The sequence below is a fragment of the Stenella coeruleoalba genome (genome assembly GCF_951394435.1).
Source record: "Stenella coeruleoalba genome assembly, chromosome: 16".
In the NCBI taxonomy this organism is placed as follows: Eukaryota; Metazoa; Chordata; class Mammalia; order Artiodactyla; family Delphinidae; genus Stenella; species Stenella coeruleoalba.
Window position 1 is genome coordinate 3,311,311 of NC_137162.1, and position 22,456 is coordinate 3,333,766.

Consider the following 22,456-nt stretch of genomic DNA (forward strand, 5'->3'; position numbering starts at 1 on the left):
TTTACTAAAATGTTATGTCCCTTGAGCCAAGGTATTAATCTTGTTATGAAAGAGGTTTTTCTCTTCTCACTGGCCATTCATTAAACTTTCATAAATTTTAAAGCATCCTTGTTGTTGGATCATATGAAAAAAGCAACTAGCAAGTGTGCAGAACTAAGGAGGATCAAACCAGCTTGGGGCGGGCTGGGCTGGAGGAAGATTTAGAGTGACTATGAAAATTCCAGACATTTGTGCTTCCTTAAATATTTATGAAACAGAGCTTTCTGTTTGCAATATGGTGTGACCCCAAAGAAATAAATGATCATTTTTCTCTTCTCCAAAAGGATAAGGATAAAATCAAGAGGCAAACCCAACAACCAAACCGCCCCTGTCACCCTACGTTCTCTGAATCGGGCCACACGAGGGGGCACCGTGCCAGAGCACCGGGAATCGACACACCGCATCACCCCTGTCAGCGCTGGACACAGGGAGACACCAAACTGACCTGTGAAGGCTCTGGGAACGTCATTACATTCTCTGTGACCAGACACAGGGCTGTTTCTGCAGGAACTTACATCCCGATGAAGCCCTGATGTGATTTTAACGACGTGCAGAAGCTTCGCCTAGAAAATGGGGAGGAATCCTGGTGGAGAGAGATAAGCCAGGACAGACCAAATTCCATCCACGTCTGGCAGAGAGCACTTCCATGTTATCGTTTCTCCCCCCCCCCCCGACAACGTGATAGAGTGTAAGGTTTAATTATATAAAATGGTTCCAGAATTTTGGAGTAGGCCAGATCAAGAGATGAGAATTTCGTTCTCCACAAGCAAACAGGAATTTCAAAGTTCAGGAGGTCATCCATCATCTGTGAGTCATAATCAGCAGGCGAAGTGTAAGAGGATGTATCTTATCACTTGGCCTATAAAAGCTTCTGCTCCACGGGGTAAAAACACACTGGCCTTTAATAAGCGCTCAATTATAACAAATAAACCCAAACACCCAATTACCAAGTGACTCTTTATAGTTTCTAAAATAACTTAACCCAGTTTTACAAAGCAGATATTTTAAGAGTCACAGAAAAATCCTGCCCAATTCCACCATTAGGTACTACATTTATTTTGCCTACACCCAGAGGATCAAGAGATCTGTAACTCTAAATTACGTTATCTGTACCATAAATTCAAAGAGAAATTAGCCTCATTGACAAATAGCAATTACTTATAACAGCAAACTGAGTTGTAAATTTAAATTCTTAGTTTTGACAAAAATCCAAAACCTGGTTAGAGGAACACCATAGAGCCAACAGAACAGCCTATGTGTGGTGTCAGCAATGTCTTAGTTTAATTAAATGGTTTTGCAACACAAGCTAATTTCCAATGAAACCCTTTTTTCTTCTCTAATTCGGCCTACTTTATATTTTTTAGTGTCCTTTTCAGGCAAATTCCTCTCCCCGTGGAGGTGATGTCCCTATTAAAACAGCACAGAGAGGGAAAAAGATGTAATCTGTTCACAAAAAAGGAGATTTTAATGCTCAAAGCGCTAGTGATAAATTACAAAAAAATAAAAACAAGGAAACCAAATGTCAGAATCAGAATAGATTCTGAAGACCACTAAATACCATTAAACAAACAGTTAATCCATCTAGAGCAGGATTGTGCAACACAGTAGCTATTAGCCACATGGGGCCACTGGTTTAAATTTAAATTAATTAGAATATAATAAAATTTAAAATTCAGTTCCTAAGTCGCACTGGTCACATTCTAAGTGCCCAGCAGCCACATGTGACCAGTGGCCTCCACACTGGACAGCACAGGTGTATTCTATCACTGCCAAATGCTCTGTCGGCAGTGCTGACCAACCCTGTCGCTGTCACATTAGAGCAACTGAGACCCAGGAGGTAATGAGTCGACTCGCTGATAAACCAGGAGGCCGACCGCCGAGCACGTGGTTGGCCCCTGAGCACCTCAGTCACTACGCCCAATGTGAGCCCAAGCTTCCCAGGGTCGGGGCCCTGTCTGTTCAGTTCAGAGTCAGAAACACACCCAGCACATCCCCACCCGTGAGGCTCTGACCCACAGCAGGTGGGTGATGCTTTGAATGAAGACATGAATAACTGACCGTAATGCTACTGGATCCAAAATGATAAGATGTCGTCCCTAAACTCAAGAGGCTAAGAGGGTTAAGAATTTCTCAAACTAAGACTCAGGAAGACTTCCCTATTTGGCTGAGTTCTCAAAAAGACCGCATTAAACATCTCTGTGCACAAAATTTTAATTAATTCTTTAGGACGGGGCCTCAGACATGGAATTGCCCTACTAAATACCTAACAATGAAAGAATGTTACATCTTTAGAATGGAATACCGTGTCTTCTCTAGAAATAACACGGATAAGCACTTATGATAAAAGGTCAGGTGAAAGAGCCCAACACAAAACTGGGATTATTCCATGTAGAGAAATTATCTCGTGTGAGTGTGCATGTGATGTGTGCGTGCACGTGATGTGTGCGTGCACATACGTGCATACGTGTGTGCATGTGCGTACTACACAGTCAAGGGAAGGGAAAACAGAAAACACGAGCAGAAGAATGGATGTCCAAGATATTGGTGTTAGCAGACATGAACTTTAATTATGATTGCTTTGTTTAAAAATAAGAGGAAAAGACAGACAAAATAAATGCGGCAGTGGAGAATTTTAAATACTGAACTGAAATACATTATTAAAATGTGAAATGGACATTCCAGAACTGAAAACACAAAATTTGAAATTCAGAACTCACTCGATAGGATTAACAGTAGATGGAACAGAGCAGGAAACAGGATTTCTGATCTACAGGAAGGTCAACAGAGAGTATACAAACCATGGTACAGAAAGAGAGAAAAGGTAGGGAAAGAAACAAGAGCATTAGAGCTTGAGAACACGGTAAACAAGACCAACGCCTATAATTCAATCCCAGAAGGAAAGGAGAGCAGATGAAGAAGAGAAATAGATGAAGACATGAGTCGAGAATCTTCCAAAACAAATAACAGATACCAACCCAGAGATTCAAGAAGCTCAGCAAATTTCAAACAGAATAAATATGAAGAAAACTCACAACTAACCACACACAGTTAATTAGTTTCAAACCACAGAGAAATGAAAAACCAGAGAGGAAGTCTTAAAAGCAGCCAGAGGGATAAACTCCCACTACCTCCGAAGGGGCAAGGACAAGGCTGACAGCTGACTTTCCACAGAGACTTTAGAGACCAGGAGAAAATGAAATGGCTTGTTTAAACTGATGAAACAAAATACCAACTCAACAATCAATAACTGCTAAGTTATGATTTTAAAATGGAGACAACCCAATCAAAAAAATGGGCAGGGGATCTAAATAGACTTTTCTCCAAAGGAGACATACAGATGGTTAAAAAGCACATGAAAGGATGCTCAACATCACTAATCATTAGAGAGAATGCAAATCAAAACCACCATGAGGTACCACCTCACACCAGTCAGAATGGCCATCATCAAAAAATCTACAAACAATAAATGCTGGAGAGGGTGTGGAAAGAAAGGAACCCTCCTACACTGTTGCTGGGAACGTCAACTGGTACAGCCACTATGGAGAACAGTATGGAGGTTCCTTAAAAAACTGAAAATAGAGCTACCGTATGATCCTGCAATCCCACTCCTGGGCATGTATCTGTAGAAAACCATAATTCAAAAAGATACATGCACCCCCAATGTTCATTGCAGCACTGTTTACAATAGCCAAGACACGGAGGCAACCTAAATGTCCATCAACAGAGGAATGGATAAAGAAGATGTGGTACATATATATAATGGAAAAGAATGAAATAACGCTATCTGCAGCAACATGGATAGACCTAGAGATTGTTATACTGCGTGAAGTTAAATCAGACAGAGAAAAACAAGTATCATATGATATCGCATATATGTGGAATCTAGAAAAAGGGTACAAATGCATTTATCTTCAAAACATAAACAGAGTTACAGATGTAGAAAACAAACTTATGGTTCCCAGGGGGTAAGGAGTGGGGAGAGATAAATTGGAAGACTGGGACTGAGATATACACAATACTATATATAAAACAGATAACTAATAAGAACCTTCTATATAGCACAGTGAACTCTACTCAATACTCTGTAATGCCCTATATGGGAAAAGAATCTGAAAAAGAGTGGATATATGCATAACTGATTCACTTTGCTGCATACCTGAAACTAACACAACATTGTCAATCAACTAAACTCCAATAAAAATCTAAAAGAAATTAAAAAGTAGAATAAAATAAATTCAATCCATTGCCAGTCAACTAGCATTAAAATAAAAAAAAATTTAAGAGGTCTTCAAGAAGTACGTCATCCCAGATGGAAGCACGGAAATGAAGAAAGCCACAAAGGTACCAAAAAAGATAAGCGTGTGATAAATCTACATGAATATTTAAAACACCAGTAACAATAATACTACTGATTACTGCTTTTAAAGTATACATAGAATCAAAATACAACAGCATAAAAGCTGGGTCCAAGGTAAACAGAATAAAGTTTTGTAAAGTAACTGTTCCGGAAGTGGTAAAGTATCAATTTCAGGTAAACTACAGTAAGTCAAGAATTCATAGTGTGATCTCTAGGTTGATCACTAGAAGAAAAGTCTAAGTATGTATAACTAAAAAGTTAACAGAGAAGAAAAACGAAGATTAAAAATCTTTTTAATCCGAAAGAGAGCAAAATGAAGAATAAATTAAAAAAACAAAAAAGATATGGGACAAACAGGAGACAAAAAGCAAATGGTAAAATTAAACTCAACTACATCTACAATTATTTTATAATTATTACTACTAGACAATGTACACCTCATACCCATTAGGATGGCTACTGTCAAAGAAAAACAGTGACAAGTGTGGGTGACACTGTGAAAGAAACTGGAACCCTTGTGCACTGTTCGTGGGAATGGAAAATGGTGCAGCAGCTATGGAAAACAGGAAGGAGGTTTCTCAAGAAATCAGAATTGCCATAAGATCCAGCAATTCCACCTGTGGGTAGCTATGCGAAAGAACTGAAAGCAGGGACATGAAGAGATATTTGCATATCCGTATTCATAGCAGCGCTATTCCCAATAGCCAAGAGGTGGACAACCCGTGTCCACGGACAGATGGATGGATGATAAACGAAGTGTGGTCAATACACATGTGATATTTAATTTCACGTGCCAACTTGACTGGGTCACAGGGTGTCCAGACAATTGGTTAAACACTGTTTCTGGATGTGTCCGTGAGGGTGTTTCTGGGTTGAGATTTTAGCATTTGAATCAGTGGACTGATACTGTCCCTCCTCAGTGAGGTGGGCCTCACCCAATACACTGAGGGCCTGACCAGGAAAAGAAAAGGTGGAGGAAGGGGAATCTGCCCTTTCTGCCCTTCCCCCAGCTGAGACCTTGGTCCTCTCCTCCCTTCACACCGAGACTTAACACCATCCGCCCTCCTGGGTCTCCAGCTTGCAGACAGCAGGTCCTACGAGTTCTCCCCCTCCATAATCACGTGAGCTAACTCCTTATATTTACATAGTGCAATGCCCATTGATGACTTCAAAAAATTTCTCAAAGGAAACTTCCTTTCTACTAAAAGCCTACAGCGAGCATCACTTCTGGTGGTGAAAAATTAGCAGCTTTCTCTCTACAATATATAAGTATATCAATTATCACCATATCCTTACTTAACGTAGGACTGGAGGTCCTATCCAGCACATGACAAGAAGAGAAATAAATGGTTAACAAAGTAAAAAGAAAGAAGTAAAATTCTCATTCATAGGTGACATGACTGTCCACGTAGAAAATCAAAGAATATGGGCTTCCCTGGTGGTGCAGTGGTTGAGAGTCCGCCTGCCGATGCAGGGGACGCGGGTTCGTGCCCCGGTCCGGGAGGATCCCACATGCCGCGGAGCGGCTGGGCCCGTGAGCCATGGCCGCTGAGCCTGCGCGTCCGGAGCCTGTGCGCCGCAACGGGAGAGGCCACAACAGCGAGAGGCCCGCGTACCAGAAAAAAAAAAAAAAAAAAAATCAAAGAATATACATAGAGTATATTAAAATTTAAAAGAGAATTCAGCAAGGAAACTAGATATAAGATGAGCACACAAAAGTCAACAGTATTTCCAAATACCAATGACAAAGAAAATCTAATCCTAAAAAAAGATACTATTTATAATAGCAACAGAAACAAGGAAACAATAAGGACCTGGGGAAAGCATTACAAAAGATGGATAAGCTCTTCATGAAAAAAGACTATTACCAACTGAGAGACACTAAGGACCACTTAAATAAATGGATACATAGAGAGCATATTCCTGAAGAGGAAGACTTGTCTTATAAAGATGTTATTCTCCTCACATTACCTATAGATCCAAGTGCCTCCGACCAAAACACCAAAGGCTTTTTCAAAGAATTTGACAAGGTGATTCCGAAATTTGTATGGACAAGCAAGCTGTGAGGACTTACCCCTTAATGCTAAGAGTCAGCCTAAAGCTATGGTAATTAATACAATGTGGTATTGATACCGAAATAGAACTCTACGTGAAAAGAATCATAAATTCGATTACGTTCAACTATATGAAAACTAAGAACCCTTGTAAATCAGAAGGCACCATAAAGAAAATGAAAAGTTAGGCTACATACTAGGAGGATAAAACTGCAGCCATGGAACTGACAAAGGATTAGGATCCACAATATATAAAATACTCCTATAATCAATAAGAAGAGGACAACCCAATAGAAATATAGGCAAAATGGGTATGAAGAGGCATTCTGTAAAAGAGGAATCATGAATGCAACATGACAAGATGCTTGGCCTCACTGGTAATAAGACAAAGGTAAATTAAGATCACAATGAGATGCTCTTTCCTATCCAGTAGGTTAGCAACTCTTAAGTAAATTCCAAGTTTTGGAAAGAACGTGCATCAACTCTTCCAACCATTTTTACAAAACATGTATTGTCTCAAAACGTTGAAGGATGACAGTGCAGTAACTGTCCCCTTGAGTGTACACCAAGGAGAACCTGTGACCAATGTGCACAGGAACAGCATACAGAGCCATCAGAGCGGCAGGGGGTGACAGCCAAAACCCGGGACAATTCCAATGCCCGGTGACAGAGGAACAGAAAAGTATAACAAACAGCGGTGTCGTCACACAATGAAGCGCTATCATGTACAGACGATGGACCACAGCGACACGCAGCAAGCAACTCAGACAAAATTCAGAAACATGATTCTGAGTGGAAGAAAGCAAGTCTCAGAATGCTCAGATGACAGAATATCCTTCTTAATAAAGGTCAAAACAAGTCATACAAAATGAGATTTTGTTGAGGAGTAGACAGACGGTAAGACTATACATATTTAAAAAGCAACAGAATGAGAAACACAACATTCAGAACAGTGATAACTCTGGGATGGGGAGGCTAGGGAAGCCGGGGTCGGGACAGGAGAGGAAGGACACAGATAAATTTCACTGAAATTAGCGGTTGACAGGTGTCCTGATCATTATTTTTACTTCATAGCTATTTCTACCTCATAGCTTACACATATATCTCATATACTCTTTAGTATGTATCAAACAACACAAAATTTTAAAAAGAAAAAAAAAGGAAAGAACAAAGAGGGAGGGAAAGGAAAAAGGAACAAAGAAAAAAACATCTGCATCAGAAGAACAGGGAAGATCAAATTAATACAGCAAAGAACTGAAGTCAAAATTCCATAAAATGGAAAACTGACAAAACCTGGAAATGTTTACCTGGTGATTGGAAAATAGCAACGAAGACTTCTTCTAGAGGCTGAACGTTATGCTAACAGAAACTTTCAAAACTTAAATCCATCAACTGAGACTGAAAAACGATTAGTCTGCCATTGGAGACTCCCGCTGGATACCAGCATACTATGTATGTCTGTATGTACAGATTGAACTTTATATGTAACTCCAAACCTGTGAGTGAACACACTTCCCGCCCTTTGGTTCCATAGCAGCTCCAGACATGTGGCGTCACAGGGGCACCGTGGGCATTCACACAGAAGGCACCCTGCCCAGTCCGGGACGCATCTGGCAACGTCACAGCAGTCACGGCCACGAGTTCCCTATGCTCACGTGACACCCGTGAGAGCACACGCACACCCCCTAAGCAACCCCCATGTTCTCGCACACTTATGTGAACACAGGTATTTTTTTTTATATTGGCGTATAGTTGATTAACAATGTTGCGTTAGCTTCAGGTGTACAGCAAAGTGATAAACGCACGTATTGTTATTTTCCCAGGTGTGCACATGGCTGTGGGAAAAGCACAGATTAAACCATTGTGTTGAGCGGTTCACATGAGCCACCCAGAAACCTGGGACAAAGGACAGCCCGAGTTGGTTCATTTTTCAAATGCAGAGCCGCCGAGCTCTCTAAGTGGCCGGGCAGACGGCAATGCAGGGGGTTAATGCCGTCAACACTATTGAATTTCAGTGATGAAGGTCCAGGCTGGCCAGAGATGCAACCGCAGCGGCTGTGAATTCTCGCAGGGGGAAATACACTCTTCTTCTGTCTGGTCTCTTCTTAGGCTGCATGAACAGCCAGAATGTCAGCCCTCGGCAGAGTACCTTCCAGCGAGGCCACACGTTTAAAGTTGCAACAACCACGAGGGGAAAATCGGCTGAATTCAAGATGCCCTTGATTTTCCGACTTCCCAATTCTGTTCTCTCTATATGGAGCTGGAATCGTCTTCCTTCGGAGTAAAACTACAAACAGAGTGCTTTAAATTTCTTAACAGAAACTCTACTTGTTTCTACCAACGTCACCAAACACCTACGTGTCACTCACCTGTGTGTCACTGCCAGCCTTGACCTGGATCTAACTTAAGCAGAAAACACTGCAGCCCCTTTAAGCACAGGAAACGGGCTGGCACACAGGGAACAGGAGAACCATGAAGCCAGCACGAGAGGGTTAGCCCACTCGAGACTTGGCTGCTCCCACCTTTAGGCCTTGGGGATACTGGGAAGATGAGGTGTCACCAGAGTCCAGATGGCAGGGCCATTGGGAGGAGCAAGAACCATGGGTGGCCAGTGGCAGGAGGGGCTCAACAGGGGAAGGTGGGCACAGACACCCGAAGTACTTCGCTCCAGATCAGACGAGGAGCAGCCCAGCAGCTCACACCCAGAGTCCTGGCGTCCACTCTCCCCCAGCACCTCTTGCACCAACAGAAGTCAGAGCAGGACCAGGAGGGACGGCTCTGACGGCCACCCTGCAGCTGCCCCTGCTTCCACTGAACTCCTGGGTGACACAAACTCCATCTCAGAAGCTCCCCCTGTATTCATGCTTCTGCCTTACAGCCTCCACCTGAGTCAAGGAGAGCCTGGAATACCACCCACCGGGACCATCACTCTTAGTTCCCTGAATAACGTGATACACCCAACTTCTACTGAGGATTCACAACAAAACAGTCATGCAAAAATCACGCCTGCATTTGTTTAAAAAACAGCCAATATTAAATTGCTTACCACCTCTTATCTAAAACTCCTGGACAAATTCCTCCACAAGAAAAGGCTCTCCCCTAAAAGATGATATTCACTTACTAATTACACGATGAGCATCTGGTAACATCCCACTTCCCTTTTCACCATGGCTGCCTGCAGACTCTACTTCAGAATTCATTTGGACCTGCATAAGCTATCCTTAGCCCAGGTTCCCTGCCATATTTAACTTTCTTTCCTAACACATGGTCCTCTGCCCACCACAACGACCTAAATACAGGTAAGAATGAGAAAACAAACAGAAAAGCCTTTTGTCAGCCAAAATAGCTGTCACCAAATCCATGCACTAAATATCCTGTGCTCTGAAGCCAGCCTGTCTGTTAAAATAGCTATTATAAATATGTCCCATATGTTCAAAAAAATAGAAGAAAACATAAACACAATGAAAGAAATAGAAGATATAAAAGAGACCAAATGTAACATACGTGTAAAATACAGTATCTAAAGTGAAAAATCACATGATGTGAGATACAGCAGAAGGGGGAAAAAATGAGTGACAATGAAGATGCAACATTTTTTAAACTATCCAGAAGGAGAAAGAAAAAAAGACTGAAGAAAATGAATAGAGCATCAGTAAAATGTGGGACAATATTAAACAGTCTAACACACATGCAATTGGAGTTTCAGAAAAAGCCAGAAAATCATTTGAAGAAATATGAACTATTTCTTCACATCTGATGAAAAGCCTATATGCACTGTTGCAAGAAATCAATGAAATCAAAGCAGAAGAAACATAAAGAAAACCAAACCAAGGTAAATCATAAACAAATTGCTGAAAACAAGTGATAAAGAAAAAAACCTGAGAAGTGGTCAGAAGGGGGTGGGGCGGGAAAGATTACATACAGAGGAACAAAATTAAGGACAGCAAAACTGATCATCAGAAATCATGCAAGGCAGGACACAACGGAACAACACGTTTAAAGCATGGAAAGCGGGGAAAACAACAAGCTAGAATTCTGTAAGTAGCAATATCTTTCAAGAATGAAAGTGAAATAAAGCCTTTTACCAAAAAAAAAGAGACGATTAATATACTAGCCGACCTGCAACTGAGAAACCTTGGTGCAAGTTCCTTAGGCATAAAAAATGATACCAGATGGAAATTCAGATTTACACAAAGGAATGAAGAGCATAAGAAATGGTAAATAGGCAAATAATTATAAAGGCTGGGGTTTTTTCCTATTTTTAATCTCTTTAAAAGATAACCGACTGCCTAAAACAAAAATACTGAAAGTATATTTTGGAGTTTATAACGTATGTAGAAAAAAACATGCTAAATGAATATAACAAAAAAATGGAATGAGAGAAGTTGAAGTACACTGATATAAAGTTCCTACACTGTATGTGACAATGAGCTATACGATGTGAATGCAGACTATGATGAGCTAAATATGACTATTACACACCCCAGAGCAACAACTTAAAAGAGAGAGAGAGGAGAGGGACAGCCAATAATGCAGATAAATGGTAAATTGAAATCATTTAAAAAATATACTCAAGTAGTCTGAATAAAGGCAGGAAAATGGGGGGAGAAGAGTGAAAGAACAACTGGGACAAAGAGAAAACAAATAGGATGATGGTGCACTTGAAACCAACCACACTCGTGATTACATAACATGTAAATGGTCTGAAAACTTCAGTGTTAAAAAGACATTGTCACATACGATTAGTACGCTGTCTACAAGAAACGTGTTAAATGTAAAGACAAAACAGATAAAATGTAAAAGAATGGGAGAACATTTACCATAGAAACAGTAATGAAAAGAAAGCTGGAGTGGCTATCATAATATCAAACACCTAATTTCAAAAGAAGGAAATTACTAAGACTAAAGGCCATTAAGAATAAAGGGGTTGGGGCTTCCCTGGTGGCACAGTGATTAAGAATCCGCCAGCTATTGCAGGGGACACGGGTTCAAGCCCTGGTCCGGGAAGATCCCACACGCTGCGGAGCAACTAAGCCCATGCACCACAACTACTGAGCCTGGGCTCTAGAGCCCATGTGCCATAGCTACTGAAGCCCACGCACCTGGAGCCTGTGCTCCGCAACAAGAGAAGCCACTGCAATGAGAAGCCCACGAAGCCCACACCCCGCAACGAAGAGTAGCACCTCGAGAAGGTACAGGCACAAAAACGAAGACCCAATACAGCCAAAAATAAATTAAATAAATTTTTAAAAAAAGAATAAAGGGGTTAATCACCAAGAGGACATAAAAATTCTAAATATGTATGCACCTAATAAAAGAGTTTGAAACAGATGAAGCAAGATCAGAGAATGTAAGAGGCAAGAAGAGAGAATGTAAGGGGAAACAGACAAATCTCCGGTATCGCTGGGGATTTCAACACTCCTTTCTTGTAATTTATAGAACAGGGAAGCAGAAAAGCAATAAGAAGATACAGCACTTGAACATCAGCAACAAACCTGACCCAATTACCATTTACAAGAGCACTCCACACAAAAGCCACAGAATATACACTCTTTCCAAGTGCACGCAATCATTCACCAAGATAGATCGCATTCTGGGCCATAAAACAACTCTCAATAAACTTAGGAGGACTGAAGTCATAAGAAGTATGTCCTCTGACCACAAGGTAAGTAAACTGGAGATCAATAACAGAGTGGTATCGGGAAAGTCCCCAAATATTTGGCAATGGAATGACACACTTCTAAATAACCCATGCATTAATGAAGAAATCACAAGGGAAATTGGAAAACACATCACACTGAATGAAAACGAAACCCTGACACAGCAATCTGTGGGATGCAGCCAAAGCAGTGCTTAGAGAGAATTTTTAGCACTGGATATTAATATGAGAAAGACAAAAGGACTCCAGCTTCCACCTTAAACTACAAAAAAAGCAAACTAAACCCAAAGTAAGCAGAAAGAAGGGAAAATAAAGATAAGAGCAGAAGTCAGTAAAAGGGAAAAAAAAGAGAGAAAAATCAATGGTAACAAAAGCTGGATCTTTGAAAAAAAAATTGATAAACCTCTAGTCAGACCAATTAGGGGAAAAAAAGAGAGAAAAGACGATTACCAATATCAGCAATAAATACAAAGGCATGATTTAAAGTCCCACAAACATTAAAAGGACAATAAAAGAAAATTAAAATAACTTTAGACCAATAAATTCAACAACTTAGATGAAACGGCCAGATTCCTTGGAAAACACAAATTATCAAAAATCACTAAAGGAGAAATAAATGACTTTAATAACCCTCTATCTACTAAAGAAACTGAATTCGTAGTTAATATCCATCCCATATAGAAAACTCCACACCAAAATGGCTTCACTGGTAAACCCTGTTAAACATTTAAAGAGGAAACAATACTAAGATTACATAAACTATTCCAGAAAATAAAAGGCCTTGTTTTATGAGTAGGATCGCCCTAACACCAAACCAGAAAGACATGTGGAGAAAAGAAACCTACAGATCAATATCCCATATGCCCAGACACACAAATCCTCAGAAATATTAAACTGAATCCAGCAATACATGAAAATAAGAATACATCAAGCCCAGGTGGGGGCTACCCAGGAATGCAAAGTTGGTTTAACATAGGGAAACCAGTGTGTATAACTCACCACAGCAATAACACGAGAGAGAAGAACTTCCTCAATCTGATAAGAGGCACCTACAAAAACATACAGCAGGGCTTCCCTAGTGGCGCAGTGGTTGAGAGTCCGCCTGCCGATGCGGGGGACACGGGTTCATGCCCCAGTCCGGGAAGATCCCACATGCCACAGAGCGGCTGGGCCCGTGAGCCATGGCTGCTGAGCCTGCGCGTCCGGAGCCTGTGCTCCACAACGGGAGAGGCCACAACAGTGAGAGGCCCGTGCACTGCAAAAAAAAAATACAGCAAACATCACACTTAACTGGTGAAAGACGATGATACAAAAGCAATGGTGAGTAAAACTGCCGAAAACCGAGACAGCAGCACCAAACTATACAGGGTTTCGTCCTATCCTTCCCCACCATAAACTCACCGTTAAAAAAAAAAAAAAAACAATTTAAGAATGTCCTGATGAAACTATCAAAATCAAACTTGTGACCTTTATTCAATCTCGGCCCTTCTGTGCCCAAACGGCAAGTACAACAGGGCACTTCTGCTGCAAAACAAGAACGATGGTTGTCTGGGGGTGGGGGGGCACTCTTACGATTATTACAGATTTGAGAGGAAGTGGCGACCGTTTCATGAGACAAAAGCTTTACACGTGTGAATAATAGCCTACGGTTATTCAGATATTTTCTCAAAAATAAACAGGGGGTCTGGGCACCGCCGGGGCACCTGGAGCCACTCCCCCCAACCCCAGGAACCAAGGGACAGCTGTGTTCATGTTTTCTTCTGATTTTAAGAGAAGTTGAAACACGTCCGGGGGCCCCCAGAAGAATCCTGGGCCCCGGGTGCCGGCCTCCCGGGCCTGGTGCAGAAGGCGGCGCTGGCCCAGCGGCAGGGCAGCCCCGAGGGTGAGGGGAGGCACCTTCCGGTTTCCAGACGTCCTGTCCAGAGCCACCCACTGACCGGACTTGGCTGTTAGGGACGGGGACCTGGTACAGAGGAGATGAGCTGCCTCTGGACAAGCTCAAACAGTGATGGCCGTGTCCAGCACGGACTGGATCCCTGAGTCACTGAGTGGCACGGCTGCGGGCTGCCTCTCGCTGGACTTCGTCTGAGCGAGAGTAAATCCGTACCACATTAAAAAATAAACAAATAGGCAAAGTGAGGCTGTCACTGTAACACAACTGACAGTATTTGCTGTTAATGATAAAATGAGAGCTTTCAAGCTGATGGTCAGAACTTTGGGAAACTTGTATCCACCAGCATGGCTTGACAACCTCCAGTTCTAAGACTTTTCTAAGGAGAAAGGTGGTGACATGACAGATTTTTAATACTGTATTATGGAACATGTCAACATTTGGAAGATCTGTATCATTCAGCAAACCAAAATTTTCCAAAGGACCAATGAATGCTGTTACAAAAATCAAAGTACAAGCTACACAGTGGATTTTCGTGTAGTGGAGAATAGAAAGTTCACACTCAGGGCTCACACTCCACACTGCATGAACCTTCGAGAAACTACCACCTGTCAAGTTCTGCTGTGGTGTCAAAGAAGACTATCCACAGTTAGTTGAAGAGGCTATTAAGTGTCTCTCCCGTTTCCAGTTACTTATTGGTGTGAAGCCAAAAAACAACCTATTGCAATAGATTGAACTCAAAAGCAGCTACGAGAATCTAGCTGCCTTCTACCCATCCAGTCATTTAAAATGTTTAAAAAAAGGTAGACCAAGACCACTCACCTCACTAATTGTTTTTTTATGTAAAATATAGTTACTTCTCATTTAAAATGTGTTATTTGTATTAAAATGTTTACTGTTGCTTAAATGAATAAATATTTTTTAAAATTTTCAATGTTAACTTTCAGTGTTGTTTTGATATATCACTCTAGAATCTCTAATAAGTTTTTAGAGTGCAAAAAGTCTCTGAGCCCAAACAGTGAAAGGAACACAGGTGTGGAGGGAAGAGTCCTGAGACCTCGCCCTGCCCTACCCCACCTGCTATCTCCGTCCCGGAAACCCAGGGCCTTTCAGGACCCAATCCCGCACCTACAAAGCTGGGGAAGAAAAGAGGTGCACACCTGTATCCCCATCTGGCATCCAGAGCACGACCAGAGGGACATGAGGGCCCCGTGTGCTGTCACAGGAAAACACCCACTTTCCCATCTTTTTACAATAAATGCTCACTACCACCTCGACCACGACCTGCACAAAAGTTTCCACACAAATCTGATTAAGTCCCTCTAGGAGACTTCCTCATAAAGCACCCTAGAGAACTTATCCCTATTTCGGCTTAAAGCTGGAAACAAGAGGAGGGGAGGAAGAAACAATCCTTTGGTGTAGCAAGTCAGTGTGGGAATATGAAAACATTTAAAACACACCGGATTTTTGGTCAAGATGAAAGACACCCCCGCCCCCCCCCACAAAAAAAAATCAAGCAATCTATTCTAATTGGGTTCCCATGGTAACTGTACAATTGGGTTTTTCAATATAACATCCCAAAGGCCCAGGGCACACTTGTAAAATATACTTCAAACAGCCTGAATTGTCTTCACATTAGAGCACTCCCAGGAAGATCAATCACTGCACATCCCCACCCTGACCACCGGTGGTGGGAGACCTTAGTGGCACTTGCCACGCTAACATAGGTCATGTAAGGAACACAACACACCACAATAACTGTATAAAACTAATCTTATGCTTGAGATTCATCAAATCTGTTCTGGTAACAAACCAATACTTCTGTTGTCACAGAATCACGTTTACGAAAATATAAGAAATAGAGCCCAACTGCACACCGCACCATTACGCCCCTCTTATTGATTTCAAGGATAAACAGAATCAATCACTAATAATTACATTATAAGATGGGCCTCAAGGTCAATCGTATTCTTAGACTCTCAGTATGGAATTAAACAAACATAGCTATGCTGATAAACAAATAAATAAAACATAACTGAGAATACAAATCCACATTTCAAATGTTAACAGCACGATACAAAGCACAGAACACAACCTCACCCAGGACTCCAGCCTCTCCTGCCTGGACCGCAACACCCCTCCCTGCCACTGCTGGATCCCCCAAAGAGGATTCTAGGGCATGGTGGTGGCCACACGGTAAGGGCACAGAGGGTCAGAGCTCAGAAATGGCAAGATCCATTAGGTGAAAGTTTACAACTTGAGTTTTCTTTGCAACAATCCCAGAAATACCCACGTATCGGACACATTCTGCAGAGGTACAATACGAACCGCGACACATGGAGAACTGGTGACTTGGGCAGAAGTAAATGTGAACCTCCTGTCTTTATCACATCTCCCCATCAGTGGCCACAGATGTAATGTAGGCCAATTGGTGCACGTGTGGGCCAGCAAGCTTCCAGTGAGAAGTGTCTTGCTAAGTTCCCAACTCAAGAGAGACGTCCAAAAATCCTCAGAGACATCTTAGCATGAAAAGTAGCAAACTGCACAGTACTTAGAGTTCCTACTAGTATCCAACAAATGACCCCATGCTGCTCCTTGATCCAGAAAGGAGTAGAGAATGAACTGACCAGTATCAAGAGGGGAAAAAAAAAAAAAGAATCAACCAACCAACAGAAACTCCCAGGTGACAAGTGGAGGCTACAGGCTGGCTCCGTAACCCCTCCTCATGCTAAAGAGGCCCGTCCGCCAGTGTTTACTCAGGCCCACATCTCCTCCCCTCCTCCCCATTTCCCTCAGGGCCTGGGGCCTCAACAGCTTTCCAGCGCACGTCCACCCAGTGCCAGGACAACACCAGGCCTGTCTGTGGTGCCCTGGCCCTCTGGGTGTCTCCTGGCCCACCTGCCAAATCTCCTTTCTGCAACCTCTGAGGACCCTGGTAATAAGCCTTAGGTTTCTGTTCATTCTGTTTTCGTTTACTCCTATACACCTTTTGGGGTGCTAAGAGCTAAGCCTGAGAACAGTGCTGGGTGTGTTTGTTTGTTCTGTTTTGTTTTGTGGTACACGGGCCTCTCACTGTTGTGGCCTCTCCCGTTGCGGAGCACAGGCTCCGGACGCGCAGGCTCAGCGGCCATGGCTCACGGGCCCAGCCGCTCCGCGGCATGTGGGATCTTCCCGGACCGGGGCACGAACCCGTGTCCCCTGCATCAGCAGGCGGACTCTCAATCACTGCGCCCCCAGGGAAGCCCACAGTGCTGTTTGTGAGCACTGTCTGATTACAAAGTTATCTTTATCTCCAAATTCCAACTTCATACATAAACCCCTCATGAGCTTTGTGCTTCTGAAATAACTGTAGTCTGCACCTCACCTTCTATTAGTCAGCTATAACAGAATATCACACACCAAATGGCTTAAAGGACAGAAGTTAATCTTCTCACAGCTCTGGAGGCTGTCTAGTCCAAGACCAAGGTTCCAGCTGACTGCGTTTCTGGGGAGGCCTTTCTTCCCCGCTTGCAGGCAGCCACCTGCTTCCTGTGCCTTCACATACCAAAGATCTCTCCCTCCTTTTCTTATAAGGCCACCAACCCTAAGGTGGATTAGGGCCCCACCTTAAAACCTCATTTATGCTTAATTACCTTCTAAAGGCCCCATCTCCAAATACAGTCACATTGGGGGTTAGGCTTCAACATATGAATTTCAGGGGGCACGTTCAGTCCACAGCAACCTGCGTTCTGCAGCCTTCGCTGGGCCTTCCATCACGTGTGAGCCCCACACCAGGCCATGGAGAGTTTCCAATTCAGAAAGCCAGCATGAAGAGACAAAAACAATACAAGTAAAGCAGAAACCCGAGTGTAAGTGTGAGGAGACATTATGGGGGCTGAAGAGGCTCCCAAGAGGGCTGCAACAGGAGAAGGGTTCAGAGACAGCTTGGGAGCAGAGAGCGTCTATGTTTGGGCTGAATCAGAGAAGGATCCCTAGGTGAGAGCAGGGGGTGCTCTGGGGCCTCTGAGAGCGAAGAGCTGATGCACAGCTATCTAGAGAAGGTGCCGGAACAAATGTGGAAGCCGTGGGGCTGAAAGTGGCGTCAACATGAGCCTCACAGGCTCATTTCATTCGGGACCTGCGTAGGAAAGAGGGGTCACCTTGGAGCACCTCTAGACCCCTGCCTGCAACAGGAGGAGGAAGGGGCACGCTCCTGTTTGTGTCTGCCTGAGTGCTGAGCTCACAGCGCCCTTGCGGGTGGGGTAGGCACTCCTCAGGGACAGAGCAGGGAGACTATGTGGGGCGCACGAGGCAAAAGCAACCGAGGTCGCTGAGGCTGGGGCCAGGCAGCTCCTCCATCAGCTGTGGAGGGATATGAGATGGGAAAGTTCTCACCGTCTAAACCCAGAGCCCACATGGACTTTGTTCTGCACCCCAAGAGGCAGCCTCGAACCCGAGAGCTGAACAGAGCTGGCCTGGCCCCGTGCAGAGATAGTACGCGCGCGGTCTCCAACAGGTGACCCTCCAGACAAGGTGAGCTCCGGGCGGCCTGGAGGCAGTGGCCCGCCGTCCTGAGTCCTGCTGACCAAGCGCAGGGCAGTAGTGAGCACCCGACCATCACAACAGAGCAGGCACCCGCGCAGCCATGACACGGATTTCCAATAAGTAGTGGGGAGTTGCCACGTGAACGCCAGGGCATGACTGAAGCACACGAAATAGCTGCTTCCAAGTCTGAAACCACTGGAAACACTTATTTCTGGACAATACAAAAGGGTATCTAACTAACCTTTCCCAGAATCCATCTTGCCTGGATCGTCATGATAGCGGCAAAGAGCGAAAGCACCTCAGGCCCAGTGAGGGTTTCCGAGCAAGAAACCTCAACATACAGAAGAGAACATCACTGAGGACATCAGAACCATAACCTCTGGAGGCTTTTCTGGCCTGACAAACAGTCCAGAGAATGCTACAAGGACAGCAACGGGGAGCTCAGTCCAGAGGGAAATAACAGAGTCTCTGGGAAATGTTCTCATTACACTCACGGCAAAAATAAACAAATTAAAAAAAAAAATCTAAGAGAAAGTCTGTAAAGCCCATACTTTATTAGGGAAAAAAAGAAAAAGAAAACTAGTGATTCTGACTCAGGGCCCAAGTCCATCCAGCCAGTGGTGGGGCGACAGCGAGGATGTCATCCCCGACCCAGGACTGAGCGTGTCTGGGGGGAACCAACCACCCGGCTTGCCTGGACCCACCCCCCCAGCGTCAGCCCTGAAAGTCCTGCGTCCCAGTAAACTGCTGGTCACCCAGGACAGACAGAACGCACTGCTCTCTGGGAGCCTGTCCTCCTGGAGGGAGAAGGCGACCACAACGGTGGTCGATCGCGGCCAAGAGGGTGTTGAATTTTAGGAATATTTACTTAATGTTAGAACCGGCATTTTGGTTCTAAGTAACGGCTCCTGCAACAAATTTCGAAAGCCACTTGCCTGGCGCGGCCTCCCTCTGGTGACCCGCCCCGCGCGCTGGCCTCCTCCCCACCAGCACCTGCGCCCAGGGCGGCCTGCAGACTGATAGTCCCATGTCGGTACGGGCCCGGCAGTCAGCAAGCGGCCGCCTCGACTGGCCATGCATCTGACTCGACAGCTGAATCTGATGATAACACAGTGGTGACAGAAACAGATTCTTCTGCACAATAGAGAAGAGCACACATGGGCTTTTCGTGGGATAGCTGGCTAAATTCACCAACTTCTGGAAATGCATCATTTCTGTGCCTCGCCCTTTATTCTAGGAACTTTCACTGGAGTGTGAAAAGCCTCACAGGGAAGGGTCGCCGCCCACTCCTGGGACGCCCGCTCGGGACCACACGTTCTCCTCCAGTTCCCTGCGCCCCCAGCACCGTCCCTGCTGTCGTGGTGAAGCCAGGCAACAAGCACGGCACATGGACACTTCGGGGCGAGTCGGGCAGTGGGCACTGTCCCCCGCCCCCTCGCACTCGCCCACCGGGACCACTGGGGACCATCGGGGACCACCAGGGCCTCCCTCCCCAGCCGCCGCCTCTTGTCCCTCAAGGCAGGCGCGCCACTGCTCGGCCAGCCCAGCGTTTCGAGGTGTGCATCTGAGAAGCAGCACACGCTTTATCGGTAACGGGCGTTGTGATGTGCCTGTACACCCAAAACTTGACAGTTTTCCCGTAAAGATCCTGAGACTACCTGCAGGAAGGCGCAGGTAACCCCGCGGGGCGCGGGCTGGGGGTGCGGAGGCCTGTTCCTGAGCCTCGCGCCTCCCGCTGCCACTCCTGCCCGAATGAAGCGGCACAACAAGCCAGTCTCCCCGCTTCGGAACCCAAATGCCAGGCCCGGCTGAGAGGGATGACTCCCGCTCAAGCCAGGGTCTCCCCACAAGCCCTCCCGGAGGACTGCTTTTACGGGAATTAAAAGCCCACAGACCAGGGCTTCCCTGGTGGCGCAGTGGTTGAGAGTCCGCCTGCCGATGCAGGGGACACGGGTTCGTGCCCCGGTCCGGGAGGATCCCACATGCCGCGGAGCGGCTGGGCCCGTGAGCCATGGCCGCTGAGCCTGCGCGTCCGGAGCCTGTGCTCCGCAACGGGAGAGGCCACGACAGTGAGAGGCTCGCGTGCCGCAAAAAAAAAAAAAAAAAAAAAAAGGCCCGCAGACCAGACACTGGCTCCTTTCTCATTCACGGAGAAGTCCCTAACTCAGGCCTCTCCCGGAACTGCCTGCTCCCACCCTCACCCCCATGCTCCCCACCGGAAAGCCCCCGGACGGCCCGCAGTCCCACGTGACAGCACCTCCCCAGGTGTGACTGCTCACGCCAGGCTGCCTGCTGCCACCTCCCCCTCCTGCCCCTCCCCCTCCTGCCCCTCCTCCTTCCTCCCCCTCGCCCAGCCCCGTGCAGGTCAGCCCAGGCAGCGTGCACAGGAAGCGCTGCCGGCCCACCGTCCTGCACCCACCGAGCGCCCAAGCGCAGCACTCGAGGTTTGCAGGCTTCCTGTCTGGACCCTCACACATCCCAATGCGCCACCGGAGCCGCTGACAGGTCCCCAGCCGCATCCTGGCGTCCACACTCCCGCTGCTCAGGCCCCCTGGGGAAGCCTTACCACCTCCGCACAGGTGCTCCGCCCAGCCCTCCCACCGCGACAGGAGCAGGTGGCAGGGACCCGGCGAGGGCTGTGCCTCGGGTCCTAAAACAGAGCCCAGCACGCGGACGCCCCTCCTCCGGTATCCGCACCACCAACCTGCCGCCCCCGGCGAGGCACGGGGCGTCCCTGGCCGCCTGCACGAAGGGCCACCACACACGGGACAGCCTCGCCGGCACCGTGCCCCTTGCACTCGGCCCTCCCCTGGGGCAGGCTGCACACCAGGAGGGGGCGGGGCCCCTTCAGCCAGGGACAGGCTTGGGTGCGCTGCTTTTCCCGCAATGCAGAGGACCATGCTCGCCCACACTGGTGTCCAGAAAGCATAACCGAACATACAGGTAATGCATTTCTTTACGCCACTTCTCGTCCCCAAAGGACTTCTGACAGTGTCCCTGCTTCCCCACCAAAGGTGGCACGCATGGTGCGTGGGGAAAGCCGGCGCTAGTGACAAATAAACCCGGGCTGAAAACTCCTACCCCAGTGGTTTGTGCAGGTCGCTCACTCCCAGGCAGCCTCCTCACATGCAAACAAAGACCCTGAGTGTCCCCCTCAGCAGGCGACCTCGAGAATTCCCTAGGACAGACTGGGTAAAGCCTCCAGCAAGGCCTTCAATAAATGTTAGTATCAGCAGTATCATCACTGCATTGACCAGAACCTCCTGGAATGTAACTCTACCAGGCTGAACCTGAGTGATATGAAGGTAAAGAGACCCCGAAATAAGGCCCATTTCCACATACACACAAAAATTATTTCAGATCTTCTAATTCTGACAAAGCTCACCTACTGGACCACATTACCCCTCACTACTGCGACTCCCTCCCACACAGGAAAACACTGTCATATGCTGGTGTCGCTGCTGGTTCCTGGCCACTGCCATAGTGTCGGGTCCTCCAGGAAGTTTTCAATTTAACCGACGATTAAGGTCAGGCCTCCCAGAGACAAGTGACTCGGGACTGGGAACACATACGTGCTAAGCCTACGTGCCCGCTCTAGGCCCACCCAGCACAAGCTGGCCATCAGCATGGCACACCTGGACACAGAACTCTGCCACCCGAGCAGGAAGCTCCTTGAGACCAGCCACTTCAGTGGCTCCCAAATCATCCACTGTAAAAAAAACTAGAAACAGGCAGCTGGGCAAAGCACCTCCTTAGAGACAAAAGGCATTTCAGAGACCTGGCAAATCAGCCCTAGGCTTCATGATGCTCCAGGCGAAACGAAGGTCTGCGCCACATGGAATCACAGTCACGGGAGGTGGAGCCCAACTGAGACCCCGTCCCTAGTCTTGCCTCCACCAGAAACAGCTTTGTGACTGAGTTAACAAATGTCA

At 45.9% G+C, this 22,456-nt stretch overlaps 1 protein-coding gene across 6 annotated transcripts in view; it reads right to left on the minus strand.

Moving 5' to 3' along the window:
• Window positions 1–22,456, minus strand: part of MGMT (O-6-methylguanine-DNA methyltransferase) — a 343,097-nt gene that overhangs the window by 315,134 nt on the left and 5,507 nt on the right. Inside the window, exon 1 of one of the 6 annotated variants that reach the window (XM_079900161.1) lies at window positions 13,109–13,658. The exons of the other annotated variants lie outside the window; for them this stretch is intronic. The gene's annotated coding sequence lies outside the window, so the exon portion shown is untranslated. Of the gene's footprint in view, window positions 1–13,108; window positions 13,659–22,456 lie in introns of those variants that run through there. 6 annotated transcript variants of the gene reach the window in all.